The sequence below is a fragment of the Pundamilia nyererei genome, unplaced genomic scaffold (genome assembly GCF_000239375.1).
Source record: "Pundamilia nyererei isolate P.nyererei 1_Seehausen unplaced genomic scaffold, PunNye1.0 scaffold00066, whole genome shotgun sequence".
Classification (NCBI taxonomy): domain Eukaryota; kingdom Metazoa; phylum Chordata; class Actinopteri; order Cichliformes; family Cichlidae; genus Pundamilia; species Pundamilia nyererei.
Window position 1 is genome coordinate 2,127,372 of NW_005187467.1, and position 16,978 is coordinate 2,144,349.

The following is a 16,978-nucleotide window of genomic DNA, read 5'->3' on the forward strand; positions in this document are numbered from 1 at the left end:
TACAATAACACAAGAACAGTAGCAGCAATAAAATATAATAAACACGGCAAAATAAAATTTAGACATAGGGTAAAAAAAACAAAACAAAACACAAGCATAAAAGTATAAAAGCAAGTATAAAAGCTGAGCATGGTAAAAATGGACTAAGACAGTTCTCCAGGTTTCGTGAAGGACATTGCAAAGCTCTTCTTTGAATGTTGGCTGCCTTTAGCTCCACTCTCTGCCAAGATGTTTCCACAGTGCTTCAAGAATGCTGAGATACAGGCTGAAAAATGTTGAGGCCAGTCCATGTCTGATACTGTTTTATTGCGTGTGATTTTTTCTATTCAGGCTTTTAATGTATTGGCGATGTGTATGTTCTCTGACTATGATTTAACCAAAAATAACAACATTTTCCTTGACAGCCACCCTTCAATTGAGAATATTTTAATGAAGCTTGGGCAAACAGTAGATGGAGCAAGTGAACAGTCAGGTGTATCTGTCAGATCTTGTTACAGAGATATTTTTCCTGTTTCTTAACGACATGACCTTCAGATACTGTTCAGTTATGTAGACAGCCTTTTACAGCTGCCACCTTTTGTCTGCTACTTGTTCAGTTTCCTCAAATTTTGTCAAGTACAGGTGCATCACCATGCACCACCTACACCAACATTTTGGCAAATAGCTCTTTTAGAATAAAGATAGTATTTTTATGCCTGTCAAACTGTTACCTTTGGCATTTTTCATAGATTCAACTGAAGAGAAGGCAACGATTTATTTGTGTTTGTGATAGATTAACAGTAACACAATTTAAAATTGTTTAATTTTAGACACGGCACGGATTCATCCCTTGAGTTAGGTTTTTTATACTTAAATGATTCATAGGTTATCAAAAAGAAAAAGATAATTGTATGAAAAGTCTGGACTGAAAATATGGGAGGGGGAAGCAGATGTCCAAAGAAAAAACTTTAAAGGACCTTCAGATAGCTCAGAGAACTATCATTTAAGACCACTTAGAAAATTACAAGAAAGTCTGGCTCCTTGGAAGTTGGGTACAAAGAAATGAAGGGTGGCTAACAGAACAAAGACGTGACGTTGAACGTAAACAAAGAGTAAAAGCAAAATTAAAGATTGAATCAAAATGAAAGCTAAATACAGCTGGAAGAACTTAAACTACAGTTATTGTATTAAACTGGAAACATACTCCTCATTACTTTCATTCAAATGGCTAAATGTCATGAGAAGAGGAGGCCACTTCCTGGCAATATGCATTGGACTGATAACAAATGGCCATTTGATGAGGTTATAAGATTTAAAAAATGTTATAACTTTTTTTTTAATGTAACCAAAAACAATTCAGTCAGTTCACCTTGACGTGATAGCTGGGAACTAAACTGCCATATGTTTCTTAATATTTCTGCTTAATCACATTTAAAATGCCGCATTTTATTATAACATAAAAACCCCTTCCCGACTGTTATTCTACATGACTGTTTGCGATGAGAGAAATGCACCACATTTGTTCAAGCAATTTTTTTTTATGTTAGGCTATTTATTCCCTAAACATTTTTTATCACTTCCTTTGTTATATTATTCTTTAATTTAAACTTATTTCCCCTGCCTGTACCAAATACCACCCCCGTCATAGCTGCAGAATATGCTGCTTTCATCTCTGATTATGTATACATACTGAAGCGCCATATAAAGGTTTGCTGCAGTCTTTTGTTAAAGAAATTATTCTCCAATTTTATTTTTTATGTGTTTTTTGCATTACAGCTACCAAATGCTCTCCTTTTACCTACTTTGCTCTTTTTTTTTTCAACAGCACCAAGACCTTAGGGAAGTGGAGTCATACATTGTGGGGAGCTCAAATTCTCCTTCACGTTATGTTATCAAATCAAACATGTATCCTAAAGGATACTTGCAAGAAGGATTTATTTCCATATTCTCTTGGCAGGTGATCACATTACACTTTTCCTTCCATCTCTCCTATATCACAAACTTCAAAGCTAAACTGATTTACGTTTGCCCTGCACTTTTTTTAAAAACACATTTAGAGTAATGCACTCTCCAGTGAATTGTACATCTGTTTCATTCATTCTGTCCCTGTGAATGATATTTTCTCACTTAAACTTGCTGGAGAATTTATTCCCAAATCACAGCTGAGGCACATAGACAGAGAAATTGTGTAAACTTTATCTCATAATTTTACAAAGTAAAATGATTTATTCTGAACACAAAACCCGTAGAAGAGCTGTAAACTAAAATTTACAATAACTTCCTGATCTTGACTCCCTTTGTTACCTTTGCACCTGCCTCCTGCGTGAAGCTTTAGGGAAATTTGTATCATCTGTTTATTTAGGGAGTTGTCTCTCAGTTAAGCAAGAAATATGCAGCAACGAAATGAGTCTTAAAGTTTTTGGCAAATCAATCCCAGTATTGGACATAAAAGGTGAATCCAGAGTTCTTTCATTATTCTTAAAACCAGCATGTTTGCGTGCTTTAAGTGCTGTCTGAAAAGCTTCATGCTAGCAGCCTTATAGGTCTATTTGTGTTCACCACTTATGTAAGTGGCTTGCATTCATATGAGATTATAGTGGGATGCTTGTTGCTCAGGATTTTCACTCAAGCTCAGTAAAGATGTACGTCAGGCTTAGATGTGGGAATTTTAAAAAAAGCTGAGTGCCATTAATAAAAATAGTTTTTCAAAGGAGCTACTCCAGTATATGTTTATCCCATACAGATCAAGTATCATGCTTTCTTAAGTCTATTAGTGAAGGGTGATTTATGGGTCATCCTGTTTAATCTAAACATTACTGCATGTCATTTCATAGTTGTTATATGTGGCAAGATAATCAAAGCGATTTAGAAAACTGATCTAAGCCACAAAGACATATGGACTCCATTGTCACAAATAATTATCACTTGTAAATTACAGAAATTGTGATTCCTTGAGAATTTGCATATTTAGAGACAAGTGGCAGGAAGAACAAAGTGTCCTCAAGTATTAAAATGTTGGTGTCTGGTATACAGTAAGCCTAGGGGCTTAACATGAATGCATGCTAGAAATACCAGTATAACTGCCGTACATGGGTAGAATGCAGGTGAATAGGTTTTTGGACTCGTCTTTATTAAAACAAAACAAGGAACAGACTTGTTTAATTGTCTGAGAGCAAGCAAGGAATAAATATAAAAACATAAATCAAATGTAGCTTTAGTTTACCTGCAGTTGATATAAAATTCAGAAGTACAGATAGGTGTTTCAATGTATATATTAATAGTCATAGAACAACAAAACTATTTTAAAATTGTTTGCTAAAAGCTAAAAATCTACAGAGGCCCGAGAAGTCTTCCAGGAATGGTAATGCTTTTTTTTTTCTGGAGAACTGATAGGTCAGTAGACAGTGATTTCATGATTTCATACCTGTCTAATCTGGAACATAACCTACATGGAAGCAGGTTGGGTTTACACGGTGAGTTACCATGTTGACGTACACCAGTAAGAAGCAAACCACCTTTCTAGGACAGAAAACCCGGGTGGATATTTGTTAGTCTGAATAGTTGCTTTCACATGTAACCAAATGACAAAACAAAATTCAAAATACAGATTTAACTTTTGTGGTCCAATGCTCTTCAAGTTGAAATATATGTAATGATAGTAATACACGAAAAGATGTACACAGACACAGTCAGCCTTATGAGTGCGATTTAATCTCGCTGATATAATAGCATGTTGAGGGCTGGAGAAAAGCTCCCAGCAATACTCATGTTTGTGTGCTCATTATTGCCACAGCTCTGAGCTTTAAGAGGGTGCTTATGCTTATCAAAGAGTGAATTATCAAGCATGACATAAACAGGCATAATTAGACCATCAATCAAGTAAATTAGTTATGGATTATCTCTCTGTAATTGACCCTTTTGTATTCCAGGTTCAAAGTGAAACTTAGCTGAAGATTTCAAAAGTGGGCCGGGTGTCTGTGATTTATGTTTTCCTTCCTGCCTCTTATTGTGTAGGGTAGTCTTTTGTATATGTTCATCAAACTGAAGCAGTCATAGTCTCACTGTCTTATGCAGTAATGTTGAGTATTGGTGATGATGAATCCCATGAAAACATGTCAAATGCTTAGCAGAATTGTGCAAAAAAAAACAAAGTGGCTTTTCAAATGGGGCAGGAGTCAGTTCTGGGTGATGAATCATAAGCTGATACTCTAAGGTAAAGCTTGGCTGGGCGCAGTCTGTGTCAATATGGTGCTCTCTGGATCCTGGAATGTAAATGCGTTCTGGCCAGGCTTCTATGAGATCCCTAAATGAACTTGACGTACTGTATCAGAGGAGATAACAACAAAAGAGCTGCCAGTGTGCAGAGGTGATTTGCATTGAGTCACTGCTGGGCCTTCTGCTATACCTGAGTGAGCTCTCAGACAGGTTTCCAGACACTCTTTGCTAAAGCAAGCAGCAAACCACCGATTGTGACGTCTTGAGATGTTTACTGCAGAACTGAGCTAGAGGAGTTAGGACAGCCGTGTGTTTCATCCTTTGTATAGCCCCACAAGTGTGTGACTGTTGCTCTAAAAGTCACTTGACCAGAAAGTAGTGAGGGAAGAGTTGATTTAGCATTTCCAGGTCTGTGCGTCATTCATTCACGTTTCACTGTGTGTGTGTAGTGTTGCTGTCGGGATTGCTGCCCAACATTTACGCTGATTTATTCAGTCGTTCTGTATACTTACAGAGTATATATAAAATATGGACATAGCCACTGGTTTTAGCACTGGATATATGAAGCAATAGGTGGCTCTGACTGAGAAAGGGGGCATGCTTTACACTCATACTGAAGGAAAAATATCCCATACAAACACATGTTTGTATGGGATATTGTATTTGTTTTAAATGTTATATACCTATGTGGTATGTGACTTTTGTTGCTATGATGCCAGGTCTCTCTTGGAAATGAGATTTTTAATCTCAATGAGATTTTTGTACCTGGATAAATAAAGGATTAATAAAAAGACTGTAGTTCAAGGCTAAAACCCCAAATCACCAGAGAAGTACTGAGATAGACTAGAAACACAGCTGAGTCTTATAGAGTGAGACACAGGAAAACATGTCTGCAAACAGAGCACTCTTTCCACATTAGTGTCTTCTGTATAGAAAGGTGTCACATTAGGAAAAAAAGTATCTTTCCAGTGCCCAACTTCTAAAAAGCCAAACAAATAAACTAACAAAACAGTTGAATTTCTCTCTCTAGGGGAAAGTTGGAACTTTTCCCATTCACTTCAAAACAGCTTTATTCAGAGCCAGCATCTAGCAGCCATCTGAGCTCTGCATCTTAAGGCACGTCCACATTAATTTCAACAATAGTCAGGAATGGCTGTTGGCACTGTGTACTCACAGGATATCTGTGGACCTCCAATGTTTAGAAGTTGATCTAGGAGAATATTTGTTACTAAATGCATTTTGTCATTTAAAAAAAGGGAAAAGATTCTTAATTTAGATCATTATTTAATTTATTTTTTCATTTTTCCAAGCAGGGCCTGCTGTCTTTGTTTCTGCATGAAGGCAGGTGTAGATCTGAAGATTAAAAGAATAGCTCACACTAACACAAACTATAGGACAGCAGATTCTCACTTCAATGAAAAGTGAATCTAGATTGTGTTTTGTATTTTTATGTTGCTAGAAAAAAGAATAAAAGAAAATGTGAACCTTATCAAAATGTATCTGTACACAGTAGCAGCAGGAGTCAAATACAATGTTGTGCAAGGCTGCTCTCTCGATGGCTTCAGTTGTTTTTTAGACAATAGGCTTCACAGTGTTAAAATGTCAGCGCTGTAATTAATTTCGTTATTCTGCTTGTGAGTTTTTTTTTTCCTAATGCAGCCGCAAGGTAAGCTGTTCTTTTGTCACATCAGACTTTTCAGGCATCAAACCACATTCCAAAACCTAATGTCAAGATGATAAAACTACACATCTGTCTTTAATGATGCCTCAATTTCGTATGCAAAGAGCGCTTCTTCTGCTTCTGCTTTAAAATACCCATGTTCTGTTAATACAGCTGCATGCATGTAATCAGTTACCTATACCCAACGTCACAAAATGACAAGACACTTCAAGAACCAGAACACATTTTTCAGACTTTCAGACCTATTTTCCATTTTTACAATTGCATTTATTGTAGCAGGAGGTAATTATGTCTATGGTGTTGGATAACTACTGTCCTGTGTTCCAGCTATCAGAGCGGTGCTGGTGGTGATAGTGACGGTGTGTGTGGTTGTGGAGAAGCCTGCAGAGATCTGTCACTCCACTACTCTAAAAAGCTTATTACAGAGAGGACACTATCTGCTTCACAGTTGAGCTGAGATTCTTTCTTTAGGTCCAACTTATACTGCTTCTAACATTATTACGTTTGTATTGTTAATATGTGTCTTTATGCTCTAGTGAATTTAAATACAAGATGTACATGTTTCATGCCAAGCTATTTTAAGTTAATCTAATATTGGCTAAAAGTGTGAATAAATGAATAATGCCAGCTGATCTAATCAAAGCAGAAGTGTTTCCAATTTATAAAGTTGTTATGCTACTGCAAAATTTTTTGTGCTTAATTGATCTTCATTTTACCTTAAGTGTAACCGTGTTAGAGCTACGGGTGAAATGCTTTCCTATGTGGTTGTTCAATGTTCTCACAGTAGGCTTTAATGTCAAAATCACGGTGTAGCAGATGGCAAGGAGATGCCTCAAGTGAACATCCCTTAAAGGCATCTGTTAATTGTTTTTGAAGATGAACATTAGTTGCTGATGTATGCAGGAGCTCTTCATAAATGTGACATCCTCCTTGGTTTGATTTCACAGTAAAGTCTGCTGACCAGCAGTAATTTCTGATCAGTATTGTTCACCTGCTACAATCAAACACATGTCATGTCCTTTAAAAAAATAAATATCATAGCATCAATAGAAATTAATGTAAGCACAAAACATCCGTTCTCACTCCTGACGGGTAATATACCGACGATTTGTCACGTCCCAAGGGTAAAATGTTACGCTTTCGGAGTGAGAACGTGTTGGGAAAAGTGATGTTGTGGTTATTGAGACACTGGAAGGCCTTTGAATGGAAATGTTTTTGCAGGACCAAACCATTAACTATTAAACCATTAAAATCATTTCTAATTCTTATCTTTTCCTAATTGTTTACACCTAATGGTGCATACAGATCTGCTTTCGTGTTATGGGCTCACACGGGCTCCTTTTAAAACACTAAAAATAACTTGAAAGTAAACGGCTTATATTCATGACAGTTCAGCTGATTTCTTCAAATGTATCTTAGCAGTTATAAAATGAATAGCCTGCAGATTATCACCACATAAATTAGTGGAGGTTAAATGGTAGTGATGCACAAATTTCAAAGTGTGGACTTTTGAGTAAATGTCATATTTAATTTCTGTCAATACAGTAGGATGGCTCAGATGTTAACCAAATAACATCAAACTCATAGCTTTGGTCTTTTACTTCACACTTCTGCTTAAATTCATTACCTCCCACACATTGATTTGGCCTCTGTATGCACTGGCAACCCCCACCCTGGAGTAAGATATTCAGCAAGTGCCCTTTTTAAGAGCCCAAAGTTTCTTGACGAACTTTACGTTAATAACCAATCGGCCCAAGAGTCTGCCGTTGTGTTGTTGCTTGGAATTTATTTGTACTCCCATAAATTATTCAGTATTTTGCATCGACTAACTGCCATACCTTTAAGGTTGTGGATCCAAGACCTTGGCACACCTTGAATGTTAATATGGCTGGACTTACAAGGTGAGAGACAATCCCAAAATGACCAGGGCTTTAGTAGAGTTTTCCTAAAGAACAAAACTTTTGGCAAAGGCCTCTCATTGTTCCCCAACTTTTTGTTTTGGGGAACAATGAGAAAGCAATATCTATGTCATCTATGTCATGCCTGTTGCTCTCTGAACATCTCAGTAACAGCTTGTCGGACAGAGTATGAGATTATTGCTCTGTGGAAGGTTTCTTTGTTGTCAGGCATAGTGCGAGGCGTTGTGGCCTGTCACCGTCAGGATGTCGATGCCAATCCTCAGTCCATCTGTCTATAGACATCCACTGTGAGGGCACATCCCATCCCCTCTGACAGCCAGTGCAATTACAAGCACCTGGCAGAGTGAGAAACATCGTAGCTGAGCTAAAACGAGATCACAATGATCGACATTGCTTACGTTCCATCTAACTGCTAGACAGAAAAATATCTAAACTTCACTCTTTTCAAGGATATTTGAACAGGCAACCCCTTCAAAAATGCATTAGAGGAACAAGAAGGTTTAAAATTTGCTAGCAGTAATTTACTCTCAACTGAAAGACACATGTTGTTTAAAAGCTTGTAGTCACTTTAGAGCTTCATTATACTTTTATTAGAGAAAAAAATCAGCGGCTGAAATATTAATTTTTTTTGATCTCCACTTCCAGCAGCAACTAAAAAATATATATTCTAGGGCATGTTAGGTATCAGGTAATGAAGACCTTCAAACTAAATTGAAATGACTATCTGCTGCTACCACCTGGGGCTACCATGGTGAGAAGTTTCCTACTGCTGGTCTTAAGTGATGTAAAGACTTCCTGATCAGCAGGCAATAAGCACTTTAGAGAAATATTTGTATCTAAGCCTTAGTTGTAACTATAAGGCGATGATGTAATAAACGTGTTTGTGTGTGAGAGGCATTTGTGTGTTTGACAGAGTGCGAGAGAGACAGAGAGAGAGAGAGAATCTTCCACCAGAAGGTGACGTGATGACATAGCAGGAGTTTAGGAAAATCACACCCACCTTTGGCACAGCTTTAGTATCTGGACTACTATGACTCACATTTCGTTCCACATTCCTTTTATATTTTATCTATTGGGATCATGTATACGAGCAATGGTTCAGATGATGTTGTGTTATCTGAATACATTTATCGCTTGCTTTATCAGCATGTCTTTCTCTGAAAAGTTAGTAGTAAGTAAGTAAGTACATAAAACTAACTTGTTTCTATGTTTCCTAATGACATGTATTCAAATGTATTGATTGAGGTCATTGAATGGTTGCACTATAAATGGTGCAATTGAAAACGTAAATTGTAAATTGCCTCATAAATGTCACAACCTTACTAGATTTTAATCTACCATTCATTGTTGCACATGTCCCAACTGTCATGAAACACTGTGTGGCAGGCAGGAGATGAGGACTCAAAATGCAGGACTCACAGACTCGAGGGATGAACTCAAAACCACAGCTTTATTTGCTGGTCGCAGAAAAACGAGCATACAAAGTAAACTAAATTAAACTGGGGAATAACACACTAAACTCACAGGGAGATCCACACGGCATGAGGGACAACGTAACGCTGACTCAGAGAAACACAGGGTTTAAATACACTGGGAACATAATGCACAATACAGAGTGACAGAAAACAAGAAACTCAAACATGCAAAGACACAGACTTACACAGAACAGAGGGGGCACAGAGAAACATGAAGGGCAAGGGATTAAAACTAGAAACCATAGAATAACTCACAAGTACAATAATACAAAAACCACGAAGAACTAAACACGCTGGGTCAGGAGACCCAGGACCCTGACACCAACAGCTTTCAGTGACTTCCATTTTTACAGCACTCCCTTGAAGTCCCATTTGCACTGTGGATTCAGCGATTTCACCATGAATCTCGAACTTGAGCAGAGAGCAGATGTTTCTGATGCAAACTCAATCAAGTTTCCTGTGAAGGATCATTGCTGGTGATGACAGCTGTGGTTCTGGCGTAGTCGTAGCAGCTTTCAGAGGTTTTAGGTTGGAGGGTCTACAGTTCCCAAGTGCTAAGGCACTGGGTCGGGTTAGGTGAGACTGACGAATTGAGACTGTCAATCTCGAGTTCTACAGTAACCTCCCTGCAAATCCTTGGTGGAGATCTAATGAGCATCACAGAAGCACCAGTACAAGAGCACAGGTGTGGAATCAACTGGCAGGTTTTCCCAGGCCTTACAAATTCTTCATCCTCTATTTAGTCACAATTCTGTCATTGAAAGAAATTTTGGTGACCGTGAAGATATATAAGAGGTACATTGAACGTGACACATGAAACAAACACAAACGGAGAACGTAACATCACATTGTTAGAGGGTGATGAATATAAAAAAGCAAGTATTCATGACTTGAAGACAAGTGGACATACATACATAGTACATACAGCTTTTGTCCTTTTGTTCCTGGCATTTGCTATAACGTTTTAGTATGCATCTCTTGTTGTAATAACCTTAAACAAATCTCCATTAAGGATGTAGAACTTGTAACTTCTTGTATCCCAGAGGACTTTACCTGGTATCTGTCTGACCATGTGCAGTCTCAGGCTGCTGACATTAGCACCTTGCTTCTTTAAATCTTTTAGCTTAAGTGCAGTAATGCTGATGTGGTGACTTTAAACAGGCCAGTTTTTCCTCATCTAAATATATTCAGGCAAGGACTGCTGGCCACACAAGCTCGTCTTCAGTTGCTCCAAATCTCAGATTTGCAGTCACACTTGTGAGCTAACGACTACAGCTGCTGATCGCTTAGCCTTCTCGTGGTCAGGAAAGGCCATGCGCCTAGCTTAAGGACAGCTTTAACGTAATCACTAAGCAGTTATTCCTAGATCACACTTTTGAACCACTAACCTTCTTCGTATAAGTCGGCATAACTAATTTGAGACCCTTTTAAATGTGTATTCCATATAACTTTGGCTATTCTATGCAAAATTAGTTCAGGATTAATGTCATTTATTGGAAAATAATCTGTCTAAAACGAGTACATTTCACCAACTGAAATATTGTTTATGAAGGAGATTGAAATGTCTCCAGATAGTAGTGCTTCCTAACGTCTTGATTCTGATTGGATGGGTCTAGTCTATACGTTCTCATTTCAGGGCATCAAATAGTGCTGCCATTTTTAAATTATGCATAAGGTATTCTTTGCTGATTGGTGGACTTGTTCTTGTTCACCAAGTACCATCTTCACCTTAAATGGGTTGCTGACCCAATTAAATTTAAACATCACTGTGATTTCCTTAAATGCGACCGAGATTTAATATAAGCTTTTCTCAACTTTCTGCGCTCATGTTTTATGACATTGCTTACTCCTAGTTTGGACTATACTGTTTATGTTTGCTAAACTTGCAAGCAAGCAGCTGCTTACACTTAGTTGCCAAAGCAAGTACTTGTTGTTTGACATTAGTTGTTCGGAGGCAGTCATCCTGCTGCCTGGAAACTGGGCTTCGTTTTCTCAGAGCTCACTCACAAAAAACACAGTAAGCTATTTTGTTTTGATTACACTAGGCACAGGGGGTGTTGCTGCCATTGTTTCAGTTTTGGAAGGAAGCAAAACTGCTTTCTGACACCACTGCTCTGTTAAATTTCATTATTTCTATCATGGATTTAGCAACACCCACAAGCTTGTTTGCTTTTGCTTTTGCCTTAGTTGTTAATTATATCATTACACAATAAGTAACTTTAATAAATTTAAGACAAGTGGATTTATGTTGCTTCTTTTTACCCAGCTGAGCTGGGCCATAGTCCTTGTGAAAACTGTTGGTAGCAAGGTCTTTGGATTATCAGAGTACGCCGTACATTGTTTTTGAAAAGGCACAATTTTAAATTTTGAGGAGCACAAACAAAATTACTTCCACTATATTGAAGTGGCAGCAGATGTTTTTGTGTCATAGATGAATTATAAATATCTAAACGTAAATCCAGAACAATCTGTTGTTTTTGTAACTAAGGCTAAGTGGATTCCTAAAGCTTTAAACTTTAATTTCAGATTCATAGACCTGGGTGTACAGCATAAGCACAGTTCATAATCCACATATCTATGTGTGCTCACCTCTATATCACCCGCCAGCTTGTTAAATGTGTTAAACAAGATAACCAGCAAAATTTGCAAATAATCCTCGTGTGGCACAAGAACTCGGCAAAGAAGCACACTTACTCAGATAAAAGAAAGTGTCAGTGGAGATGAGAGGATTATAAATCCAATCTAATCTCCCACGCGTAGTCATTACAGCAATATGTTGCGTTTGGATCTTCATGCACAGTACCTTGTAAAATTCCCTTATATTCAAATAGAAAATCATTTTTACTTTTTTTGCCACTTTGGAATAAGATGCTTTTATTGTAAAGGACATTATCCTTTTAAATGTGACATTTTCAAAAAATTAGGAGCACTCCAGTTGCTCCAAAGAACCTGGAGTGTGGTGGTCTGATGGAAACCATCTCAAGTGAAAGTGGATTATTGTGGGATTTAGATTTATGAACAGAGAAGTTGAGAAACGAACCACTCTTTGTACTTCTTTAAGAAGTTCAGCACTAATACAAACATACATACTTATCCTTGTAAGGTTAAAAGGTTAATGGATTCAAACTCAGACAAATAGCTGCTTTTATTTTGTTCAGCTGTAAGTTTGTCTCCATTATGTTGCACTGACTGAGGTCTGGAGCTTGCGCAGAAAAATGCTGAAGGTTGTTTGAGCAAAGTGCCTTCCGTAGTCAACTGAAGGACAGTTTTTGAAAAAACTAGACAGGTAATTATGTATTATTTCTACTGACAATTATGTGTCTTTGAGTCAAACTAAACTTGAGACATTATGTGGGCTGACTTAGCTCTAAAGTGTTAATTAGGCTTACAGAATAAGGAAACTGGCTTTTAATGGGTCTCACTGAGCTGAGAGAATAGGTCTAATCTTTTGCTATTAATATCCTGGTGCAGTATAGACTTTTCTGATTACACATTGTAAAAAGTTGTGAAGAATCAATCATTTAATCACACTTGCATTTTTAAGTGTACTGCAAATCATCTCGGGTCAAATAATTAAAATCTTATGCCTTTAAAAAAAGAATCAGAGCCAGCAATATTCACAGAGACCTAAGTGCTCATTTTGGCAGTTGAAAGTAAGGACACGTTTTTCTTATTATCGTATTCTTGAATTTCTTTAAGTAGTCATAGTTAAACAATGAGTAAATACAGACAAGACATTGCAGTTTAAATGAAAGTGGGTTTAACTTTAAGCAAAGAAAGACTTTCTTGGAGTCCAGAAAGTGGGATTTAGAATAAGTAGTCCTTTGAAAATTCAGAATTTATAATTTCAGATATAAGCTAAAAGATCAAATGAGAAAAAACATTTTATATGATATGCAGTTTCAGATTATTGGAACAAACACCAGTTTATTGTTGTCGAGTCTAGAAATGGCTGAAGCTGTTGAAGGTATATTTAGGCTTATTGCAACTATACTGTGCAATTAGATTTTATAACTATTTTGATTTGATGCAAATGGAATTATTTCTACAGCTTACTGTGCTCAACATCTATTGTATAATCCAATCAAATAAGTTTACTTTAGTGCTGCCGATGAGTCACAGCACTGAACTGAAAGGAAACTTTGTACATTTTTAAACACAATGATGTGACAGTGGAATAAACATTGAGGCGGCCGTGATTTACTCATTTATTCGAAGGTTAAAGAGTTCAATGTTAAGTGCAAAAACAGTCAGTGCTTAGTTTTGGTTGACTTGAGGTTGTGATTAAAATGCAATTTAAAAAAGCATAATAATAACTGATCAGGTGCTTTCCTGAATCATCTTTTAAACTAAAATAAACTATATAACAGCTGCATGAATGTTTATAGAGGGTGTTACACATATATGTGTACATATGCAGGGGCGAGAGGGGAATTTTTTATATCCTCTTGCCCTTGTGGGCTGTCCTTTCTCCTTCAAGCGCGGGTCCTCTACCAGAGGCCTTGGAGCTTGAGGGTCTTGCACACTTCTGGACAGCCACTCGCCTAGCTTGGAGGTCACTTCCCCCAGCGCTCCAACTACCATGGGGACCACTTTTGCCTTCACCATCAAAATCTTGCTGAGCTCCTTTCTCAGCTCTTGCTGTTTCTCTAGATTCTCATATTTCTTTTTCTTGATATTGCTATCATTTGGTATAGCTGTATCTATCACTATGGCCAGCTTCCTTTCCTCTCATTTTCCACCACTACTCGATTAGTAATCACCAGTTTGTTGGTATCTTGAAGTCCCACAGGATCTTAGCTCTTAGTCATTCTCAACCACATTTGGGGTTGTATCTCATTTTTCTGGTGGCTGAGATATACACTAAGCACTCGGCCAGTTATGGCCCTCTTCCTGATGTACTCATGGATCTTTGGTGTTTTGTCCTGGACAGTGGTTCTGACACTCACTCTGCCACCTTCCTTCCGCTCAGCATACAGTTTTAGGATGCTTGATTTGGGGTCAAACTCACCATACATGGTAAGGAGCTTTCTTGTCCTGATGTCATTGGCTTCCGTCTTTCCTGTGACCACCTTATTATCCCAGTGGGGTATCTGACGAATGACTTAATTGGTCTTAATTGCAATAAAAGCATCTTGTTCTTCCCATTCACCTGACTCCGCAGGACTGGTTTTACTCTCTGCAGGTTCTGCGTGCATGAAGTTTTCCTGGCGGCATTTTCATGGTTCCCATTTGCCTGTGGGATTCAAAATCAAATCAAATCAAATCACTTTTATTGTCACATCACATGTGCAGGTACACTGGTACAGTACATACGAGTGAAAGTCTTGTGTGCGAGCTTCACAAGCAACAGAGGTGTGCAAAAAATACAATAACATAAAACAAGCAAAATATAAGAATGGCTAAATCTGAGAGTAATAAATATATGTACAATATAAGAGTGTATGCATTACCAGATGTGTATACTAAATATGTTTTTCTACGTGTGTGTGTGTGTGTGTGTATACATATTTTACAAATTAAATAGAGTAAACAATAAATAAAATATATAAAGTATACAGAGGTTGGTAGTTGGATATTGTGCAAAACAAGTGACATTTATATACAGTATGTAGTACATAATGTTGAAGTTCCAGTAGTGACGGTGAGGTGTCTATGACGTGTTCAGCAGTCTGATGGCCTGGTGGAAAAAGCTGTCTCTCAGTCTGCTGGTTTGGGACCGGATGCTGCAGAACCTCCTTCCTGATGGAAGTAGTCTGAACAGTTTATGGCTGGGGTGACTGGAGTCCTTGATGATCCTCCCCGCTTTCCTCAGGCACCGCTTCCTGTAGATGTCTTGGAGGGAGGGAAGCTCACCTCCAATTATCCGTTCAGAGCACCGCACTACTCGCTGGAGAGCTTTGCGGTTGTAAGCGGTGCTGTTGCCATACCAGGTTGTGATGCATCCAGTGAGGATGCTCTCAATGGCACAGCGATAGAAGGTCCTGAGGATGCGGGGGCTCATGCCGAATCTTTTCAGTCTCCTGAGAAAGAAGAGGCGCTGCTGCGCCTTCTTCACTGTTTTGTTTGTGTGTACTGACCACGTAAGATCCTCAGCCAGATGTACACCAAAGAACCGGAAGCTGCTCACTCTCTCCACAGCAGCGCCGTTGATGGTGATGGGGGTGTGTACTTCTTTGCACCTCCAGAAGTCCACTATCAACTCCTTTGTCTTTGCGACGTTGAGGGTGAGATGGTTGTATTGACACCAGTGGGTCAGGGCGCTGACCTCCTCCCTGTAAGCTGTCTCATCACTGTTGGTGATAAGACCCACCACTGTAGTGTCGTCCGCAAACTTCACAATGATGTTGGAGTTGTTAGTGGCCGTGCAGTCATAGGTGTAGAGTGGGTACAGGAGAGGGCTCAGTACACACCCCTGTGGAGCACCAGTGTTCAGTGTGATGGGGGATGAGGTGATGAGGTGATGCTGCCCTGTCTGACCACTTGGCGTCTGTCAGACAGGAAGCTAAGGATCCAGCTGCAGAGGGAGCTGCTCAGTCCTAGATCCTGCAGTTTCCTGTCCAGCTTCGAGGGAACGATGGTATTGAATGCAGAGCTGTAATCCACAAACAGCATTCTCACATACGTGTCTCTCTTCTCCAGGTGTGACAGGGCAGTATGTAGTGTCAGGGCTATGGTATCATCAGTGGACCTGTTGTGGCGGTACGCAAATTGTAGAGGGTCCAGTGAGTCGGGTAGTGAAGCTGTCCTCCTAGCTGTCCTCAGTGTCTGCAGTGTTGCCTTGTGGTAGTGCAATCCCCTCAGTTCCAACTACCTTCCCTCTCTTTGTTACCATCCGACTACACTTCTCCAGTCTGAATGACATTCTATTGTTGTTATAGTAGATCCCCTCAGTATGAATGAGTGAATCAATGTCTTGTTCACTCCTGGCATACAGCTTGATGCCATCCATGTTGAGGAGGTGGCTAATGTCGGTGTTTGTAGCCAGTCTAATTATATTACTTAATGATAATAAGGAGGTTCAGGCCTGTGCAGAACACCAACAGGATGCATCTTCTTAACTTGCTTGTGACTTGTACCATCGGCTTGAAGTTGGTCTCAGGTCTTGTTTTCCTCATCCACATGAAATTTCCGATGAAGGCTCTTAGGGTCCTGTTAATCTTGGACAGCTCTAGGCATTCCAGGATCTGTGTGTGAATCAATGAGTTATAGGCTTTCTTGTAGTCAATCCAGGTGGTGCACAGGTCGGTCAGTCGGGTCTTACAGTCTCAAGCAACTGCTCTATCTACCAGTAGCTGATGTTTTGCCCCTCTGGGGTTCCTTCCAGTTCTTTTTTGTGACCCATTCATGTATTATGCCATGTGCCTGTTCATCTTAGTTGCTATGATGCCTGACAGGAGCTTCCATGTGGTGCTGAGCCGACTCCCCATGCACGGAATACATGAAATTCATAAAAATTCTATTTACGGAATGTTAGATGTCCAAACAGTAATCTGTTGAGCTGCACAACACTTTACAATTACAATTGCCATCTGATCACTGGGGTAACATTCATATTACAATTATTTGTTATTCAAAACAAAGAAACTGTAAAAAACCTTCTAGTTTGAACTTTGTTTTTTACTTTTGAGTAATCCAAACAAACAAACAAACAAACAAACAAACAAACAAACAAACAAACAAACAAACAAACAAACAAACAAACAAAC

At 38.7% G+C, this 16,978-nt stretch overlaps 1 protein-coding gene across 4 annotated transcripts in view; it reads left to right on the top strand.

The window, feature by feature from the left end:
- The window catches only part of cadm2b (cell adhesion molecule 2b), a 141,963-nt gene that overhangs the window by 18,818 nt on the left and 106,167 nt on the right, over positions 1–16,978 (top strand). The window lies entirely within an intron of this gene.